This window comes from Puma concolor, chromosome A3, assembly GCF_028749965.1.
Source record: "Puma concolor isolate L17-30 chromosome A3, mPumCon1.1.hap2, whole genome shotgun sequence".
Lineage (NCBI taxonomy): Eukaryota > Metazoa > Chordata > Mammalia > Carnivora > Felidae > Puma > Puma concolor.
Window position 1 is genome coordinate 59,105,081 of NC_141669.1, and position 22,845 is coordinate 59,127,925.

General features: G+C 41.6%; 1 pseudogene; it reads left to right on the forward strand.

Moving 5' to 3' along the window:
- The first annotated feature begins 595 nt into the window (after window positions 1-595).
- Window positions 596-1,147, forward strand: LOC112868897 (large ribosomal subunit protein uL22 pseudogene; annotated as a pseudogene).
- The last annotated feature ends 21,698 nt before the right edge of the window (window positions 1,148-22,845 follow it).

Here is a 22,845-nt window from a genome sequence, read left to right on the forward strand (position 1 = left end):
ATGGAAACAGCAGGAATTCCTTGCTGTTCCGGTCTTTACCACATTCCAATGTTTGTCGTTGTCTAAACCATATCATGTTACCTAAGACACAGACAATATTCTGAAACTCATTTTTATTATTCTTTTAAGATTAAAAAAAAGTTTTAAGCTTATGTATTTATTTTAAGAGAGAGAGAGAAAGAGTACAAGTGGGGTAGGGGCAAAGAGAGAAGGAGAGAGAATTCCAAGCAGGCTCCGTGCTGTCAGCACAGAGCCTGACATGGGGCTTGAACTCCGAAACTGTGAGATCATGACCTGAGCCAAGATCAAGAGTTGGACACTTAACCAACTGAGCCACCCAGGCACTCCTGAAACTCATTTTTAAAAGCCTGATTTAATGTAAGGAGCTTTGAAAACATCTTCAAAAAGAGAAGATAATAGTGAATATTGCATCCATGATCATAGGTAAAGATCATCTCTGAGTAAAAGGAATATTTTTATCTTATATCTTTTCGCTAATGTGAATCATTTCAACTGAGCTAACTACATAAGTAGTTTCATTTTATAAGAATAAATGTTGGCTCTTCCCGTAAGCAGCCTGAGGTGATCTCTGAAAATGGTTTGCTATTCACTTGACCCGGAAACCCAACAAAATCATGCAAATCAAGAGGTTCAAATCCTCGTGTTCACTTTAAGAACACACGTGAAACTGCCCAGACCATCAAAGGTATGCATATCTGAAAAGCCACCAAGTATCTGAAAGATGTCACTTTGCAGAAGCAGTGTGTGCCATTCCATTGCTACAATGGTGGGTTGGTAGATGTGCCCAGGCCAAACAGTGGCACTGGACACAGGGTCGGTGGCCCAAAAGAGTGCTGAATTTTTACTGCACATGCTTAAGAATGCAGAGAGTAATGCTGAACTTAAGGGTTTAGGTGTAGCTTCTCTGGTCATTGAGCACATCCAGGTGAACAAAACCCCCAAGATGTGGCATAGAACATACGGGGCTCATGGTGAGATTAACCCATACGTGAGCTCTCCCTGCCACATTGAGATGATCCTTACTGAAAAAGAGCAGATTGTTCCTAAACTGGAAGAGGAAGTTGCACAGAAGAAAAAGAGGTTCCAGAAGAAACTGAAGCAACAAAAATGTATGGCCTGGGAGTAAATTCTGCATAAAATAAATGCAAATGAAAGTAAAAACAGACAAAAAAAAAGAATAGATGTTGGAATAATATTTACTATATTAAGAGAAGACTTTCTAACGAATGGCAATTTTTCAAACTACCAATAACTACTAAGTTTCAGAATTACAGGTATCCTAAAATACTATGAGGATAGTGTTGCTATCATTGCTGTGCTAGCAACTCTCCAGTTGCACTACTGAGGGTGATGGAGAGCTCTAGCACTGGGGCCCACAGTGACTTTGATGACCTGTGAAGGGGCGACAAAGGAGTGGGCTCACCCTCATGAGACCACCAGTGCACTGCAGAGGAAGGCACAGCACAGGGTTTTATCTAGGAGACAGTGGCTCCCATGGTGCAGGGTTTGGAAGACAGAACAACGCAGCTGCTGTAAGGCAAGTAGGGCTCCATGCAGCAGAAGCTCCATGCATAAAGTGCTGCTGTGCTCAGGCCATGGTGACCTGTAAGCTGGAGAAGTTCCAGGACCAACCAGCCTGGTGCACCCACATTACAACAACTAAGCCAGAGACTCATTGGATGTAGGGAGCAAGTATGTGGACAGGCACATAAACCACATTACTTCCATGATCAAAAATGTAAAGGGATTTCCCCCTCTCATTCACTGAGGAGTGAGAAATTTTGCCTACAGGGCCACCAGAGATGGGAGCAGGAATCTATTGAAAAGAATGGAATGTTTTCTCTTTTAAGCAAAACTAAGAAATGATGAAATCAAGAATTGCAGCAAGTTTGAATCATATGTTATTTGCTACTGGATGCTTTGCTCCATTATGCATTTTAATCCATAGAATTGGAAACAGAAGAAAGTGGTGCTAAATTTTAGGGGAGGGCTAACACAAGATTTTTCCAGAGCCCAGATTTCATGCAATGAGAGCTTGTTTTGACACTATGGATCTCTCTTGTCACAGCAAGCCAGAGCCCTCTAGGTACCAGATTGCTCTTGACAGACAGGTAGCAATAGGCTGGCAGTATCCTCTATCCTGCCTGTGGTCTGGTGCAGTTTGAAGAGGGGTAATTGTGTTTGTTGCCAACCTCTCATACACCAGCAGTACTACCGCCTCATTTCCCACTGGCCATGAAGCAACAGCCATGCGGTTATATCCAATATGAAGAGAAAAAAATACTTGGGTGGTATTTTTCTTTTGCTTGGTTTTGTATTAATGTTCAAGGGCCTGGAATTGATTAAGATGTGGAAGTAACAGAGGACTGGTCAAGAGTAGAGTTTGAGAGGCTCCTGACGGATGAGCCTTTCTTGCTACCAATGCACGGCTATGCTTTTCTTGAGGTTCCTGCACATCGCATCTTCCAGCCTTGACCCCACATGATACCTGAGAGGTACGTGTCACACTGGTTTGAGAAGCAGAACTTCCCTCTCACCAGCTGCCATGATGGCCCCCTGAGCCTGTCTTCTTCCACTATTCTGCAGGAGAATGGTGGGAAGAACAGTGACACTTTGCCTTTGAAAGAAAAGGGGGATTTGAATTATAATATGTACCAGTGTCTGGGAATGTACAATGAAAGATGGATTCTTGGCTGCTTAATTAGGAAGAGTTGTAAAGTACTGGGTTTGGGAAGACCTGTTTTTTTTTTTCTCAAGCAAATGGAATTAAAGTCTAAACCTAAGTAAGCAGGCATTGCTTACTTAGCCCCCTGAAATTGCAGAGCCCCTGAAAAGGTGCTCTGGCAACAATAACGATAAGGAAGCTATGGATCCCTCAGTTCAAGGGAGGGGTAGCATCCCCTTTACCAAATACCACTTCCTGTCAGGCCAGGGGCCTCTGGGCCATGCCATCTTCCTTCTTCAGCACTGGCATCATGCTGATTAGGATCTTATTCCCTTTCTACTACTTATTACTTACAGTAATAACATAGCCTGTATGTTTGACGTTTCAAGGCTATGCTATATTTGCCTAGTGATTAAAAAATAAATAAGGTTTACTACCTCCTCCCCTAATAAAGCCCCAACTAGGAATCAGTCCAGTATTTGAATCCCAGCCCCTCAGTTTACTAGCTAGGTGGTTTGGGCCAATTATTAACCAGCCAGGGCCATGGTTTTCTCACTGGTAAAATACATGGGAATCATTTTGCCTAACTTCATGGGTAAGGATCAAATCATTTAATGTAGATAAATCGCTCGGTAACTAGTAAACCCTCAACTGTTGGGGACTATGAGAGTTCACTATTTGGATGAAGAGGATATGATTAGGAATCCTCCTCGAAAGATCTAGGAGAGGAGGGTCTGCAGCAAAGTGTGCAGTGGGTAAGGGGAGTCAATGCAGCAGGTGCATCTCCTGTCCTCGGGAACTCCTAGGAACGGCCACATCAGTCCCCATACTGCTCCCAACACCCTCACCTGTGCTAATAACTGCTCTGGTGGAACTGAAAGTACATGGAGAACTTTGCAAAGGTCAACTGTGGCTAACTGTGGCTAATTATCCATTCCTCTGAGAATCCCATACCACACAAAGACACACACACACACACACACACACACACACACACACGTACCCATGCACGCATAGACACTGCTCTGGCTTCAGAGCAACAAAAATCAAGAAGGTAGGGCAACTCTAGAACATTATTTCCCCTGGGCTAGAGCAAGGTCAGAGATACTCTGGGACCTATCTTCAGGGCAATTATTTCTAAGAACCTTGATAAAATGTACAAAGCTAGACTAGGAAGTAGCAACGTGAAAGCAGTGGTTAGAGAGAAGGGTTCTCTAAGAGAAAGAACTAATTAATTGGTTTGAGTGGAGCTTCTTTTATATATTGATTCCTACTACCTCCCTGATCAGCACCTCTTTCCAGATGATGAAAAAATGGTGAACATACAGCAAGAGGGCCTGGCAGATGCACAGAGCTAAGCTGAGAACCATCAATACTGCCCCCTAAAATATGTGCACCCCTCGTTTTAGGGGAATTGCTTCTTCTTAGGGTCCTTCCCACTACTTTCCTGGTAATAGCACCTAAAAGGCTATGAAACAAATCCCAAATTTGGGTCAAATTTATAGCTGCAAGAATACAGCACGGGCTTTGGAGTCACACAAAACTGGAGATCTCTTAATAACAGCCCGAAAACTTGGCTAACTTACTTAACCTCGTAGAGCCTTGGTTTGCTCATCTGTTAAATGAGTTTTTTTTTTTTAATTTTTTAATGTTCATTTTATTTTTGAGAGACAGAGCACGAGCAGGGGAGGGGCAGAGACAGAGGGAGACACAAACTCTGAAACAGGCTCCAGGCTCTGAGATGTTGGCACAGAGCCCAACACAGGGCTTGAACTCATGAACTGTGAGATCCTGACCTGAGCCGAAGTCAGATGCTTAACCAACTGAGCCATCCAGGTGCCCCTAGATGAGTCTTAATAAGGTCTACTTCTCTGGGTTGTTGCCAGGATCAAATGAGAAGTGTATGTAAAGCCCCTAATAGGGTACATGATACACAGAAAGCATTGGAAAAGTGGAAGAGCATCATCATTAAGTAAAAGGTGTATTGATTCTTTAATGGTTTCTTTTAACATGGGAGTTTCTATCCATCCCAAATACAGGAGAGCTATTGTAATATTCTATTCTAACCAGTCATTAATGGAGTTTGTGATTATGCGGTCCAACCCCAGTGTTCCTGGAATGTTGAATGTAATCAGTCTGAAGCCCCCAGCAAGTTCCCTAGGCCTGGATCTTTAAATCCAATGTCACTGTGGCAAAGAGCTGGAGGAGGGGAGAACAGCACCACTGTATCAGATACACGCTCCTTCCCTTTTTCCTAAAGCCTGTTTGTCCCTGTCTCTTGGTAACTCTTCAGTTCCCAGAGAGCAGAGACTCTTGGGAAACAGGAAGTAGCAAAAAGCCTGTGAGAAAATCCCCAGATGAAGATCAGCAATAATCTCTCCAGACAACAGTTTGGTCAGATGAGGGAAATTCCCCACCAGCCCTCAAAAACAGTCCCTCAAGAAAGCTTAGAGAAGGTTAATTTGGGAAATCCCCTCAGAGGCAACAGAACAGCAACGGAAATATACTTCTTCAGAGGAATCTAAACGGAGTAAGACAATTAGTTGGTGCCTGGGGAGCTCTCTGTGTAAAGCCACTCCGCTGCTCCTGCCCACCTTCCTCCTTTTCATCCTGATCCTGAGGGTAGTCCCGAAGGTTCCCAGTTGCCAGGGCCGCTTGACGCCCACTCTTCCCCACACTGCCAAGCCAGGGGAACTAATACCACAATTCTTAGCCTCTTGACTTGAGCTGCTGCTAAGCCAGATTGACTTCCAGTTAGGACTCCTGTACACCCTCCTTCTCTCTTTCCTCCTCCCCATGGTAGACTATCAAGCCACAGTTGTTATACTGCAAGTTTCCCATCAGGTTTTACTGACTTCTAATCTGAATGTGACCTTGAGGGTCATATTTTTTAGCTGCTGCTAAGCTCCAGCAGGCAGGGAAAAATCCTTCCCATAGGGAAGGGGGAAAAAAAATCACATAAACCTTGTTCTATGAAGAGCCTAGAAGGGACTATCCACTGATGAACTGTAGCACAGAAAGTGTATAAAGACTGTAGGAAAGGGGCCTGGGGAGTGGAGGTGGGGGAGACTGTTGGCTCTGTGGTTCTCTGATCTCCACATGCAACTGAGGCTCAAGTCAACCAGCTCTCCACAAATCATTCCCTTCTGATAGGGCTTCTATGTGGGTTTTTTTTGGGGGGGGGGGGAATGGGTGACTTAAAATGACCATTTTAGGAAGATGACAAAAATGAGATTTTAGTAAAGAGAGAGGAAAGTAGTTTCCTTCGTGAAAGCTAAAATTTCCTTTACTGTATACTTATCCAAAATAGGTATCAAATTTTGGTAAAGAGGAGTTTTTAAAGGCAAAGTACTCTGAGTTTAACATCCTGTAACATATTGTGCTCTAACAGGATGTGTGCCCTTTTACAGAGTCAGGACCTATCACTGTGTGATTCACAATTACAGATTCCACTTTCAAATATTTTCTGACTCCTAGAAAACAACAAATCATTTTCCTGGTACCTTCGAGCAAACATGGTTCTTACTCACTTCAATTCATGGGGCTTTGTTAAGATTCTCTTTCCAAAAGTTGTAAACATTCTCAGCCACCTACTTTTCCCCATGCTTGGAATAAGCCAGAAAACTCCTGGCTTTGGGTTTGCATGTTTCTATGCAATTTGAATAGTCTTTAAATTCATCCGGTATACACAAATAATTACAATAGTTACATTTAAATCACTATCAAAGTCTCCTACACTGGCAAATTCTAGATAGATCATCCACAAACCCTCAATAGGTATTGTTCCATTTTTTTCATTTGGGAGCCTAGGAGATAGTCAACCCACAGTTCCTAACAAGACCAAGGAATATTTCTGATTTCAGGGGAAATTTCTCATCTGCTCTCAGCTCTACTGTAGTTATGAATGTGAAATCAATTAAATGATAATGCACATCAGCAAAAAAACAGTCCTTTCATGCAGGCACAGATGAAACAGAGTCCAACATGGGTCTGAGAGTAATAAATAAACTAATAAAAAAAAAGGAAAGCAGGGAGAAACTTTGATGGAAATAAGCTGTTTGCCTTTGCCCTGGAAAGTTTATAGTGTTTTAAACAATTGTAAACATGTCAGTATACATGGATACCGTTTCCATAGCAGCATAGCAACAGTTAAGAGTTTCTCCAAACATACCCAAAAGGAAACTAAAAATAGCTTGTCTTCAATATCAAAATACATACATATACATATTCAGACAACAGTACACAAAATGATGTGTAATTAGATGTTCTGCAGATACCGACCTTTCACAAAAGCACATTGCAGGTAGCTTTGAAAAACAATGAGTTCAGTACCTTTAGAAGTGGGGTAGAGACCAAAGTGTCCAATGGAGGGAAAGGCAGATGCCAACTTGAATTCTAAGATCAGAGGCTCTTGACCCTAAGTGCCTCCAACCATGGCTTTGCCTGCTCCACCTGACACATTCCTGGCTGCCAAGGGCCCTCGCATCCTATTCACCTCAAGTTCCTACCAAAATTGGAGTTGAGTGTACGATACATAGTATTACCTCCGTTTACCTCAGTGTTCTCTCTCTTCTTGAGTTTTCTAACTGGTTTTCTGTCCTCCTGCTGGAGATTGAACAGTACTTGCATTTTTTAAAAATAATGTAAAACGGAATGCCACACTTTCCCAATGAACTTACTTCACCTGACACATGGTGACAGAAATAGTGATTCCAAAATGAAGACAGAGTGTCAGTACATTTTGGGGGCCTTCACTGTTATTGTTTTTATTTATATCCAAAAATTACAAGTATTTCAAAAACATCATGGGAAATAGTGGGAAATATTATTATAGGGTATATGTAATCTATCACCCAAACTTGGACACTTTTTAGAGCGAAAGGGGGTGCTATTTATAATTATTGGGGAAATAGGTGTAAACCAGGACTGACCAGGCCAGTCAAGATGAATAGTCACAGAAGCGTCTTTAGGGCAGGGATGATGTTCTGTTTACTTTTATATCTTCAGCACCTACTACAGTGCTTTATACCTAGAAAGAATTCAATAAATGCTTGTTAAATTAAGAAATTTTATGGGGTGCCTGGGTGGCTCAGTTGGTTAAGCATCTGACTTCAGTTCGGGTCGTGATCTCACAGTGGGTTCGAGCCCACGTCTGGCTCAGCAATAACAGCTTGGAGCCTGGATCCTGCTTCAGATTCTGTCTCCCTCTGTCTCTGCCCCTCCCCCGCTTATGTGTTTTCTCTCTCTCTCTTAAAATATATAAAGATACTTAAAAATGAAATTTTATAATTAGGTTATGTTTTTGTAAAACTTTTGGAAGTATTTACATGTAATACTGTAAAATATGAGCATATTTCTTTTTTTCAGTCCACAGTCCATGTGTTGGGGTTAAATAAAATCCCACAGAGCTCTACAGGGTGAATCTTACTTCATCATCTAATCTTCTCCTTGAAAGTAAAATGGATAAAAATGGAGAAGCAAAATATATCTATGAGTCATAAAGAAAATAATTCTATCAGTCTGGGGTGGTTTATGAAAGCACTAAAAATGGGTTGGAGTATGAATTCAGATAAGAAGCAATTTCATAATCTCTACAATGGTTATTATCCTGGTTTCATTTTCTCTGCCAGGAATGTTGGTCCCTGGGGAGAAATGCAGATATTGGATGCGTGCACTCCAGCTGGGAAGAACGCTATTTATCTTTCATGATGAGGAGCTGAGAAGGGTACTAGCCATTGGCGAACTCCCAGGAGCGAAGGTGAGAGCCTCTTTACTTTCTGCCCAGATCTCCCAGGAGCACAGGGAATGTCTTACGCAAGTCACTTTCCGATTTGATGGACCGCCAGTTCTTGGTTTATAAGCTGCATCAAAGGATTACATTCAAGAGAAGCGCTTAGCAGTCCTCCTATGAAAAGCACTATAAATCTCCCTACCCCTCCGTGGAGAGGCAGCAGAGTTTGGGAGGTGGTGTGGCCTGTTTTTGGGATCTCAGGATCTAACTCTGCAGTCAGACTGTTTGTTTGGGTTTACAAGACAGATCACCCTACAGCATTTTGGGTAAACTTTCTAGGCCCCCATTTCTTCATCTCTTAAAGAAGGAAATAATAATTGTACCTACTTAAAGGGTTGTTTGTGAGGGTTAAATGATACTCATGTGAAACACCTAGAACATGAATATGAGTTATTACTCTTATCCAGCTCTATATTTCTTTGGGTGTCAGGCAAGAAAACTATTGGAAATAAATTTTTAATTAAAGGAAAAAATTATGCTTTCATGTTTCCAATCCAAATCAACCCAAATGTGTACACCTAATGCCAGGAGGAAGCTGTTAGGCCGAGGCCACTGTAAACTAGGTCCACACCTTCCTCTCATCAACCTCCTCAGAATTTAATTGCTTGTCACTCTAACATCAAGGGAGCGTTGCACTTATTATTATTACTCATTAAATTTCATTAAATCTGAGCCAGTTTGTAGGCTGGACTGTAACTAGCCCCTCCATTTCAGGGAGAGCTGAAAGCCTATACCAAAAGAATAATATCTCTTTTTAAATATCTAACTTAGAGGCTAGGAAAGCTCTAGAGAAGTAAGGGGGTTTTTTGCAGAATTATGTAAGTCTTTATATTTAATGAATTTCTGGTGTCTGAACTGGGGGGAGGGGGTGGGAAATGGGCCCTTTATAAATATCAAATCATGTTGTTATCTACAGAAAGTGTGCCAGTTGGTTACATAGAGCCAAATTCTGTTCAGTTTGATAATTACTGAATTTGACATTCATAGAGGTTCTTGTTTAATTCTGGGAATAAGAAATCTAAAAACTCATTAAATTATGAAATGTTCCAACCCCATTATCCTAATATAATTACCCCATGGACTACACTGCCACAGGAAGTCATCGGGACCACTCCTGGAGTTTAGGAAGACTCAACAACAGGGATTCAATTCATATAAAAGTCACCACAGTGTGGTTTTAAAAAATGAAACACCTGATTTAGGGTTATAGTTAATAATCTTAAGGAAAGGGCTGCCTGAGTGGCTCAGTCGGTTAAGCGTCTGACGTTGGCTCCGGTCATGATCTTGTGGTTTGTGAGTTTGAGCCCCGCGTTGGGCTCTGTGCTGACAGCTCAGAGCCTGGAGCTTGCTTCAGATTCTGTGTCTCCCTGTCTATCAGCCCCTCCCCTGCTCATGCTCTGTCTCTCTGTCTCTCAATAATAAATAAACATTAAAAAATTTTAAAAAATAATAATCCTAAGGAAAGATAATGTCACTCACACCCAACACAGTCTTCTGTCCAACAAATCCACAATGACATTCAAAGAGAAGAAAGCCAAAAGAAACCTGTTTAAGAATATTTGGGGGAAGGAGAATAGGCCACAACATCTGTCTGTTTCTTTTGAGTAGTAATAGTAATAATTCATTTCTCTAGTTATATTGCCATTTCTTCCTCAGTCCCTGGGAAATCTAATTATTTCTCCCAAAACGGGAGTTTCTAATGAAACTTTTATTATTCAACACACTTAATAAACAATGAAGGTCTAAGCGGCACCTAGCTTTTCTGAGTCTTTAGAAATCCTGTCTTCTATCCTGCCTGAAATATTCCTGGGCTAATGAATGGAACAAGCATAGTGGAGGGAAAGTCCTTGGGACTGGGAGTCAGAGTTCTGTGACTTGTAGCTACAAACTTGGGCGAGTCATTTAGCAGTGAAATGTCGTTGGAGAACAGGACATTCACATGGTCTCAAAATATCACCCCACAAAGTAGTTCCTAATTACAAAGGGGGAAGATACCTACATAATAGAGAAATCTTTTAGACAACTCCTTAACCTAATGATCCAACGTCATCATCCGTAATGGACAAACTGATGTTATGTGACCTCATTCCATGCCCATAGCAGACATCATGAATGGTTCTCAGCGCAGTTTCCCATGAAGCCAGGGCACAGCCTCACAATCTTTCTCAAGATGGATGGCATCCTCCTAGAGAAGGAGTTTGACAATCTAACATGGTGCTGATGTCATCCCACTTTGGCCTGCAAGTAGCAAACACAGCAGAAAGTGGTGCCACTTCTACAGTAATGAGGGCCTCCAGGATATCTCCCTGGTGGTTCTGAGGTCCTCAGTAGAGGAAGGATTGAAGATCCTATAGGGCCTTGCAGGTAGTACAGTCAAGATGGCTTTACTGATTGAAGAGAAGAGAAACTCTATGTGTGTGTGTGTGTGCGTGTGTGTGTGTGTGTGTTTAAGCCAAAAGCAAAAAAAAACCAAAAAGTGAGATACAATCTATTTGATATTACAGATTATTTGTGGCAACTAAATTTGCTGTGGGAAAAGTGGGCTCTGCCCAGTCCATTCAGGTTTCAAAACTGTCCTCCAAAATTAAAGCTTACTCATTTGAATATTTGTGATGGTGGCCAAATGGACACCCTTTAATGCCGAATTCGTACTTAGATGTCACTTTTCCCATCTAACAAGCTGGTTTCTTCTCCAGCTCAGCTCCTTATCTGTTTCCTTTATACCATTTATCCCAACTGGCACTTATTTTTTTTTTTATTTGTTTGTTAGCATGTTGTTATGGGGGTGGTTTTGGTTTATCTTTCCAATTCCGTCAGCTCCAACAGAGCAGGGACCATTTCTGTCTTGCACATCACTGAATCCTCAGCTTCTAACACAGCCTGGCACACAAAACAGTCACTGGATGTTTACTGAATAAATGAATCAACAGATGAATGAATAAATGAGTAGTTCTGATTTCTTTAATATTCCAAGTTATTTGGAGTTAAGTCTATAGAGGAGAAAAATAAGTCATCAGCCTTCTGTGACAGGGCTAAAAACTGAGGTGAAACCCTATACAGTCCTCTGTGGTTCACAGACTAACCCTGGTTCTATAGGCAACTCTAAAATAAAAAGTTCCAAAATGCTTTGGAGCAATAGTGTCTTTGCTAGAATAAGTATATGTCTCCCAATGTGACTCCTTGAAGGATAATACTAATTTGAATGTATAAATTGTGTCATTTTTTTTTAGTTATGTCTGTTTTTAAAGCAAGTTTTATTCATTGCCTCAGAGTCCTGCATGCCCCAAATATCTTACATAACACATGGAGAGGAATGTTCTCACTATAACCCTTACTTTAGAAAACTCTCTGGTTGTCAGCTGAAGCCCATGAACAAAGTGTTCTTTCAGTGCTGAGCAGGACCACAGCTGAATAGCAGATCAGATTAACCAATGCCACCATAGCTATAATGACATCCTTAGAAACACGAGAGTCCTCACTGAAAGAACAAAGATCAATATTTAGTTTCTTATATTCCTTCTGGCCACTTTTATGGCCTCCTGTTCTGCCACCTCCCTCACCTCTAACTCCAGTTTGCTCTTCTCGGAAAATAAAAAGGTCGGACTAGAAATAATAGTAATACAAATGTAAAAGCACTTTCAACAAAACGTGAAGTTTGGATCACAATATTTGTGATTTGTTAACACCAAAGTTTGCCCTTTTTTTTCCTTAAATGAATTTTTTGCTTATCTATGTGCAAACCTTTAAGTATATTTTTAGTACAAACCAGATGGACTTTACTCTTTATTAACGATCAGAGGAAAGGAAGAAGCAAAAGTTATTACCTAATTATTTTATATCCATTTTATTCACTGAATCCTGCAATCCCAAGCTTGGCAATTAAACTCTTGGCCTCAACCATTCCCAGATATAGACTTTACACACTGCTGCCAAAGTTCCAACTCACGCTAAATACACCAACCTCCTAACTTTCACACATTTAATTTAATTTTTTTTACATGGGCTGAAAACATTCTTTTATTGAAAAACTATATCCAGACATATAAAAACTGTATAATTATTATAAACACTTTTATTTATGTGACTTTACATAGTGTAATCCATGCAACAGTGCTTCAAACATATCTTTTTTTTTTTTTTTTTTTTTTTAAATTTTTTTAACCTTTATTTATTTTTGAGAGAGAGAGAGACAGAGCATGAACAGGGGAGGGTCAGAGAGAGAGGGAGACACAGAATCTGAAACAGGCTCCAGGCTCTGAGCCATCAGCACAGAGCCCGACATGGGGCTCGAACCCACGAACCGCGAGATCATGACCTGAGCCGAAGTCGGACGCTTAACCGACTGAGCCACCCAGGCGCCCCCAAACATATCTTTAAAAGAAGTAACACTGCACTTATTCATATCCAATACTACCATCCTTATAAACATCTGGCATGAGCTCTTAGATAGTGTTAATGTAATTTTTTAATCAAACGAAAAAGTTAAGACTAGTTTTGGAATAATAAAGTTAAGCTGTCCACCAAAATATTTGGGTTTGGAGCTGATGGTGTGGTTGAGAGTGTTGCTGGTGGCCAGTGTAATGTGATGTAATATCAGAATCAGGGAGGAGCTATGCCTGGTCCTGGTCACCATCCATCCTTCCCATTTAGAGTGTATGAAACGGTCCTGAGAGTCAATTTCCAATGTGGGGAAGGAGTTTTCCCCCAACACCAGCAAACAATTCTCAGATACCTGCTGGTGTCTGAGAAATCCAATTCAATCCTGACATTATCTACCCAGAAATGGCATCAGACTTCACAGGTTAAGGGTTCAGTCCCACAAGACTACTCCTCCCCCCACCTCAGATTCTAGGTACAAGTCCAAGTTGTTACCTGTGCTTCTGACCAACTGGCTATAAATCAGATGTTCCCATGACCCTCTCCTTGGACTCAATTAGTTTGGTGGAGTAGCTCCCAAAATTCATAGAAACATTTTACTTACTAGATCACTGGCTTATTATAAAAGGACATAATTCAGGAACAGCCAAATGGAAGACATGTATAAGGCAAAGTATGGGAAAACGGGGCGGGGCGTCCATGCCCTCTCCCCCTCTCCAGGAGCACTGTCCCAGCACCTCCATGTGTTCAGTAGCCCGGAAGCTCTCTAAACCTGGTTCTTCTAGGTTTTTATGGAGGCTTCATTACATAAGCATTGATTAAATCACCAGCCATGGCGATTGATTTAACCTGCAGCCCCTTTTCCATCCCAGGAAGTCAGAGGGGACTGAAAGTTCTAACTCTCTAATCACATGGTTGGCTCCACTGGTAACCAGCCTCCATCCTTAGGTAGGGTCCAGTGGTCACATCATTAACATAACAAAAGACACCTTCGTTCTCATCACTGAGGAAATTCTACGGGTTTGGGGAACTGTGAGCTAGAAACCATGGACAAAGACCAAATATATATAAAAAATATATATTTGGTCATTCATATGACCAAATATATATTTCTCATAAATCACAATATTATATAACATCTATTAGCATTGCCAAGGGGCTCCCAAGTTAAGAAATAGCAAGACTATTGCCAGGGTAAAAAATGGAAGTTGGGGCGCCTGGGGGGCGCAGTCGGTTAAGTGTCAGACTTCAGCCAGGTCACGATCTCGCGGTCCGTGAGTTCGAGCCCCACGTCAGGCTCTGGGCTGATGGCTCAGAGCCTGGAGCCTATTTCCGATTCTGTGTCTCCCTCTCTCTCTGCCCCTCCCCCGTTCATGCTCTGTCTCTCTCTGTCCCAAAAATAAATAAAAACGTGGAAAAAAAAATTTTTTTTTTAATTAAAAAAATAAAAAAAAATGGAAGTCATCTCCCAAATGGAATGAATGACCAATATCACACAAACAATACCACAGCCAGTGGATGATGAGACAGGGCCAATCAGATTTTCAAAAGAGTTGGGTGGCATGTAGCACCAAGTGTGACAAGGCTTCCCATCCCGTATTCCTACAGCAGATGCGGTGGAGAGCATGGAGAATGGCACAGCTAATTATTACAACCTACTGCCTTCTGCAACTCCGTCAGACATCACCATGGACCTTTTCATTCCCTACGTTGTTAATAACCATTTTTATGCCTTCACTATTTTCCATTAACTTATTGTTTGTGGAAATAAATTCCCTGGTCATAATAACAAGATAAACAAAAATGGCAGACGTTTTTCTACTGACTGGAGCATATTTCTTTTTTTTTTCCTATGACAGAATTCACTTTTATGTTTTTAAATTACTCACTTCTGAGGACCCTAACCATCCTGTCAAGCAAGAGAGAGATGGGGAACCTTGCCTGAGGTGCCCAGGTATTAGCTGGTTGGACCTCTGGGTAGTGCTACCATTGTGGTTCTGTCACAAGTTTCCTCTCTACCTCTTCCCACAATGCCCTGTCCCCACACACCCACCCAGTATGCCTGTCTCTGAGGGCCTTGGATCCTCAAAGTGAGCCTCATATTTTTGTAGCCTCATATGAAGAGACCAGCCATGTGAAGGGTCCAGCTTCATGCAAAAATGAGAAGTTGAAATGTTCCTTTGTTTCCACCGTGTCTGCACTCTCTGGTATCCCTCTCCTCTGACATTCCTTAAAGGAGGAGGAAAAGATAGAGGGGTTGTAGGAACATAGAAATCTTTGTGGGATCATCTCTTTCTTTGGGCTTCAACCTACATCTTCTGATATGCCAAGAACTTTCCATTGTCAGGAGGAGTCAGATAGTTCAGTGGAGTCAGAAGGTGGTCGGTCCACTGGCTTAATGATTTGTTACCCAATTTGTGTTTGAAAATTACTTTATTGGTTTGCTGTTTCACCTGGTTGTGAATTGTCAATTAATATTTAATAAAATTTTTAATTCCATTAGAGTATTTTGTGTTTAACCATTCTTTTAAAATGATGATTTATGATATCTTGTTCACTGTTCCCCACTCCACAGTTTTCCACACACTCAGTTCTTCTAATTTCAGAGTATACTAGTTAGGGTAACACTAGTGCTATACTAGATAACTATCAAAATGTTAATGGGTTAGCACAATATATCTGGCAGCCTTTCCTAGGTTATTCTTCCATGACAAACAATCCCCATTATCAACAGCAAAGGCTTATTTTTTGCTCATGGTATATGTTGACTATGTGTTAGTTGCAGCTCTGCCCCGTATGTCTTCTTCATCTGGAACCCAGACTGAAAGCTTCTACGTGAAGCTTGCTGTTCTCAGGGCGGGACAAAGACTAATGGTGGAGTCATGCCACAACTCTTGCGGTTTCTGCTCACATGTGGTCTATACCAATTCTGCTGACATTTCACTAGCCCGAGCAAGTCGTATGGCCAAGTCCAGTATCAGTGAGCAGGAAGTACAATCTTCCTTCGGGGAGGCTCACCACCAAAGACCCCTGCTGTAGCTGTGCAGCAGCAGAATGATGGGAGCAATAGCACAATCTGTCAAACAATAGAATTTTGTTTCTCACTCACATAGCAGTTCAGTACAAGTGTTGCTGGTTTCCAGGCAGCTTTCCTCCTTGTGATCATTCAGACCCAGGCTATTTCCATCTTGTGGTTCCACCATCTGCAAGCAGCCAGCAGATGGGGAAGAAGGAATGGAAAGAAGCTCCCTCACTTTTTATTTTTTTATTTTTTTTAATGTTTATTTATTTTTGAGAGAGAGAGAGCACAAGCAGGGGAGGGACAGAGAGAGACACACACACACAGAATCTGAAGCAGACTCTAGGCTCTGAGCTGTCAGCACAGAGCCCGACGCGGGGCTTGAACTCACAGACCATGAGATCATGACCTGAGCCAAAGTCAGACACAACCAACTGAGCCATCTAGGCACCCCTCCACTCACTTTTAAAAAGCCTGGCCCTAGAAGAGACACATATCCCTTCTGTCACATTCATTGATGACCACCTGAATGCAAGGAGTCAGAGAAATGGGTCGTGGTGAAAAATGTAGCCTCTGCCTGAATGGCCACAACAACTCCACTAAGGGAAGGGAGAGGGTGAATTTTTGGTGATCTCCTAACCATTTCTGCCACACAAAATTTCAGACTCCCTATCCTGGACGTGTTTAGGCTTTATTTCGAAACCCACTTATGCTGAAATTGGAATGGCCAAAAAATATTCAGGACCTCATGGTTTGGTTTTATTTTCGTTGTTGTTGTTGTTATTAATATAGATCTTACTCAAATAACAAGGCATCCGCTACTTAGAAAATTACTGTGTTCCTTGTCTAAGATAGATGTTTACTCTATCATGTTCCAAAGACCAAGTATAGAACTTTATGTTTTGCTAGTTTAGAAGGAAACCATTAGTAACGATTTGCACAGGTTGCCTATTGTTCATTGCCAGTTTGGGGTAACACAACCCCCAACATAGTTGTGTTTGTCTCCAAACCCCTGAATTTGCACATGCAATAACTTGCCTACCCAAGTGAAAAAAAAAAATGATTGGCCATTTAAAAGCACAGACTTGTGAGTACGAAGAAGGACCTCACAAAATTGGGGATGCAAATATATAGACTAAAATTGAAAATTGGCCTCAATGACCACAAATAGCAAAAGTGGTTGCTTCTGCAGTCATCTGATAACCTCTTGATCACTAAATACCCCAACTAACTGCCATCCAATCCTTCTACTTCTGCCTTCTCTAAACCTAATGGTAGCCTAGACGCATAAGATATTGGCCCAGAGTTCTGTGCCACCATAGCCCAGGGCTCCCAGACAACCTTGTTTTTACTTCTTTCTTAGCACAGTCACATTCTATCTTGTACCTTAGTGATTTATATACAGCCCTTCTCTTTCCTTCTAGATAATAAGCTCCTTAAAAGCAGGATCCATGTCATGTTCATCTTCCTATTTACCACAACACATAATCAGTACTTACTATGTATTTGTTAATGTGAATTAGGTCAAGTTACAGATGAATCTAGGCCCAAATCTGAAACTAAGGCCACATTCAGATGGTGCTTCCACTAATTTAGCTGCTGGACGCCCACGTTGCATTTGCTAGGTTGGGTGCCTTCAGGCTGCTAATTCCCTTCTCACATACCCTCCAATTCTATCTTTTCAACAAAAATGCTGATGTCACTGAATCTTGTTTCTTACAGCTTCACATGCTAGAAGAGGAACTTGAGAAAGCAAGGGAAATCTTTGTCCAGACTTCACCCTTAGGTTCCTTTTTTCCTTTCTTGGTTTCCATTTTGGTCATGTGACAAACACAGGCAAATGTTTTGGAGTTCTCACTATGAGGCTCCTGAAAATGTAGAGAAGCCTCCTAAAACTCTGAAGGCTTCTTTTGTGGTCTCTCCTTACCCTTACATTCAGAAGCCAGAAAGGTCATCCTGTTTCCTTTGACTTTTAGAAAATTAGAATCTAAACCCAGACAGACCTTTCAGACTTCTCTACTGTGAGACTTTACACATCTCACTAGTATCTGTGAAGAAACCAGAATCCTACCTTACAACAAAGGAAGAGGAAGGAACCATAGGAAGTAGATATGACGTGATGGAAAGAACGACCTAAGCGGGAACGAGATAACTTTGGGTTTGATCTTTGGCTCTTTTCCTTTTCACCTTGCTGACCCTGGACAAACCAGGTCACCCCTCTGGATCTCACTCCTCAATATATAATGAGAAAGCTCATTAGGGCACCTCAACAGTCCTTTCTGGGCTAGGAAGTTGGAGTCACTCATTAGGCAGGCGATGGCCATTGTACTGGACCCAGCATCTTAGGCCACCAGGGGTGTGGTTTTCAATCCAAGCATCTGCCCTCTGCTTTTTTGCATGTTAGCTGCCAACCCATCACCTGGGCCAGATATAAAATCTTATCTAACGAATTAAATGACATTTCTCCCATTTCCCATTTAGAAGAAGTACAGAAATCCACATCCCAACCCAATAAAAACAGATTTCTATTTTTTAAAAAAATGTGACTAGAAGAACAATACTTTCCCAGCACCACCACCTGATAATATATCTCCAGGTGTTTATTCTAGATGGGACGATAACAAGGCCTGAACTTCCTCTCTTCCGTGTAGAGCCCAGTAAAGTAGATAATGTTCCTAAGTAAAGAAAAAGCTTGAAAGCTGTGATTTCTGAGCTCTAGTGGGAGCAGGGGGTTCTGTTGTTTGGCAAGATGTTCTAGTGAGCTTCTCATGATAGGAGTTAGGGCATTATCTGGTGACAGGAAAAAGGAACTGAAAGTGTGTTCTGCATGAAAAATGTAAAATTCTATCTCCCTTGTGGGCACAGGGATTTGGGCATTTATGCTGTATTTAGAAGGGAAAAAAGTTGGGCGGGGGAGGGGGAGTCTTGCTCTTAATTTGAATTTAGTCTACTTAGTCTCAGAATTGTTGCTTTTTCTTCATGGGCACCTGCACACGTGTATGTGTTTGTGGTGTGTGTGTGTGTGTTGTGGGAAGGAGGAGAGTAAAGGAGAGATGTTCTTCTATTCACCCACCCAGAACAGAGCCTGCAGGAAGAATAGGAAACTTTTGCACATCCCAGCAGTGAAGAAACTGTAGAGAGGACCTTTCCTGGAGGGCTAGAGCCTGCTATTAACTGTCCTACTGAAGTTCCCACGGGGCTGTTCTTAACTAAATAACTCAGACCTTGGGAAATGGTGTTGTGGCACCGTTAGACTACCTCCTCAGACAAACAGAAGCATCTGGTACTCAGTTTAAATAGAATTTCCCCGGCGTGCCTGGGTGGCTCGGCTCAGGTCGCGATCTCACAGTTTTGTGGGTTTAAGCCCCGCATCAGGCTCTGTGCTGACCCCTTGCTCAGAGCCTGGAGCCTGCTTCGGATTCTGTGTTTCCTTCTCTCTCTGCCCCTCCCCTGCTCACGCTTTGTCTCACTCTGTTTCTCAAAAATAAATAAATGCAAAAAAAATTTTTAAATAAATAAATAGAATTTTCCCCTTTGGCAGTTAGTTTCATCCCTGAGTCCAGTTGGCAGAGAACTAAGAAGGAAAACTTAGGGTTCTAGATTTCTTAGGTGGCTTTACCATTCCTCTTTCCTGCTCACACTTTTTAGACCTGAGGGGTAGAAATGGGAAGGGTTTTCTTAAAAAGAGAGTCAGGGAAAAGCTGGACTGGACATACGCACTAGAAAAATTGAAGAATGGGCCCCTCTCAGAAAGAAGAGACAAGAAGAGTCTTTGAAACACTAGAGCAAGGTTAAGAACTGAAGTGTGCCTACAAAGAAAATTTATGGACAGTTTAAATTGCTTTAATGATTTTACTTTGCTCTGCCAGAAGATGCGTTTTCAGCAGGGATGGTAACACCCCAAGGGGTAAAATTGGTCTTTGGAGGATGAAAAAATTTTTAGATATTACAGTGGTTTGTAGCTCTCCAAAAGGCTGTGGTGAATAAACAGGTATACAGTGTATCATGGTGTTTAAATATTATGGGCAGGAATGAGGGATGGGGTGGGGTGTGAGTTGGAGAAAAAAAGGTCCAGAAGGTCTCCTTGGTGGGGGGTGCCTGGGTGGCTCAGTTGTTTAAGCATCCAACTTTGGCTCAAGTCATGATCTTGCAGTTTATGGGTTTGAGCCCTGCATGGGGCTTGCTGCTGTTAGCACAGAGCCTGGAGCCTGCTTCGGATCTTCTGTCCCCCTCTCTCTCTGAGAGAGGGACATTAAAAAAAATTTTTTAAGTCTCCTTAAGGGGGTGATAATAAAAAAAATGCTAAGGAACAGAGTACTAGAACTCAGCTTCAGTTTCACATTACCCACTTCTGTTCATAATTCCCTCTAGTTACAGTAAAACCTTGGATTGTGAGTAACTTGTTCTATAAGTGTTCCACCAGACAAGCAAACATTTCTAATAAATTTTAACTTGATAAACGAGCAATGTCTTGCAATACGAGTAGTACGCGATGCCCAACGTCACACTGAGCCAATGGTTCTTGAAATTTGCTTTGATATATAAGTGCTTTGGATTACTAGCATGTTTCCAGAATGAATTATGCTTGCAAACCAAGGTTTTACTGTATTTCTATCTTTCCATTAAACACGCAAACCTCAGGGCACCTGGATGGCTCAGTCAGTTAAGCATCCAACTTCGGCACAGGTCATGATCTCATGGTTCATGGGATCGAGCCCCACGTTGGGCTCTGTGCTGACAGCTCAGAGCCTGGAGCCTGCTTCAGATTCTGTGTCTCCCTCTCTCTCTGCCCCTCCCCCACTCATGCTCCGTTTCTGTCTCAAAAATAAATAAATATTAAAAAAAATAAAAAACAAACAAACACACAAACCTTGTATTAAAGGGGATGTGGGGAAGTTAAACCTTCTTCCCATGGGCTCCCAGCAGTGGCCACGAAGAGGAAGCAGCTAGAGGCCAGGGATCCCACTGGGGATATGCAGTGATGGAAGCAATGGCCCAAAGCAGAGAGAAAGGCTGGGGGTGGGGAGGAGAGAATGCTAGGGCAAAATTCAGGAGCTGAAAGAAGGCCAATTTCCTCTGTGGTTCTCAAAGTATGGTCCCAGGATGGGCAACATCAACAATCACTGGCAACTTGTTAGAAATGCAAATTCTCAGTCCCATTCTACACCCACTAATCAGAAACTCTGGGGGTGGAGCCCAGCCATCTGTTTTAACAAGCCCTCCAGGTGAGTCTAAAGTGAGTCAAATTTAAGAGGCACTGAGCTAGAAGCTGGTGACCCAAGGGAGTGGGGAGTCATCCTTTGGTGATAGAAGGAGATAGAAAGTGGGAGTTCAGTAAATGAAGATGTTCTACTTTCTAGTTTTTAGTCATCTTTTAAAAATTTCCTTTAGATCTGACTAATATAAACATTGCTCATTTTCACTGGCAAGGGAAACAACCCTGCAGTCCTATTTGCTGAGTATAAAATGAAGGGAAGTCCACACCAAGCTGGCTAATTAAGGCCACGTAAGTAATCGAGGCAGGCAAGTCAAGCACAATAAACCTCAGACTCTGCTGGTTTTTTCTGTCACTTCACTGATCACCTAAACCAAATAATCCACAATCATTTCTTTGGTTTTTGCTCTGTAGACATTGACAAAATGCTCATAAAGTGTTCCTAATTTATAGCAGAAAGATTAAGTGATTTGCTCAAATCCTTACATGGGGAAGCTAAGTTGCCTATTCAGGATCACACCATCACTGATAGGCAAGATCCAGCCTCCAAGATTCTGATTCTAAACTTGCAAGTTCAAGTTTTTTTCTTTCCCTTTTAATTCTTTCCTTCTTTATTAACTATAGCAATTTAATGTATAACTTTAATTTGTTCCATTTATGAAGCATTCACATTATTTGTCCAGAAAACAAATTGCCTATTTAATAAGAGGTAAACTAAGGTTGAACTCAAACGGTTTGGTAACAACTCCACTTCAATTTAGCCAGTTCCATTCCTTAGGCCACTGCCCATTGTATGAGCTTACAAAACTCTGCATTAAAACCCAGATTCCCAAGGATGCTTTTTTTCAGAGTTAATTTCTATCAGGGACCTACTAATCATAGACTGATTATAGAAGAAACCCTATAGAATAATGACCTTCCAGTCATTCAAGTATTAGTCCCTCCCTCAGGTTACACTATGGATTTTTTCTTCTTGACCCAAACTAGTTGAGTCTATAAAAATTTGTTTGGTGTGATTAATGTTGAGGATATAATAATTATGCCTCTGTGTTATTCGTGGTTTTCATTTAAAATGACCTTGTATCAAGCGTTTTGATTCCTGTGGTAAGAGATAGTGAAAAGTAACCTAAAAGGTTATTGGGTACCCCCTCGCTGTAGGATTTAAATTGACATTTACACCCCAGGATTTTTTTACATTTTTCCCCCTTTCTCCTATTGGGCCAGGTGACGTGACACTTATACACTTATATTTCACAATAACTTATCCCCTGTGTTTCTCAAAGGCATGTCCTGGCCTAGATCACACATTAATTTTCAGATCTGTGTAGTTATTTGAAAGCTCACAGCATCTTTCTTCTTCCCATGAGCTTTTTAATCAGATCCTCTTGTACACTGGTACAGAGGTCTGCCTCAAGCCAGCACTCGCTCCCAAATCCCGGATGCAGACTGACCCAGGACCTAATGAGAATGTATTCCTGCAGGAGAAAAGGACTCTCTCAAGATGTGTACTGTCTCCTTTGTCAAGTTCTTCAATTGCCTTTTTTTTTTGAGCAAGTGAGACCGTGAGCCACTAAATGTCCTATTATGTTATCAAATTGGTGTAGACGTAAGGAAAGCCTATTGTTTCATTCTTTTTGTTATTTGTAACATTGAATTAGCCAAATAATTCAGGCTTAATGGCAGGTGTAATCCTTCTTAAGGACATTTCTTAAGGATCACCTCCCTTAAAGTTTACCTGATTTTATTCGAACTATGAA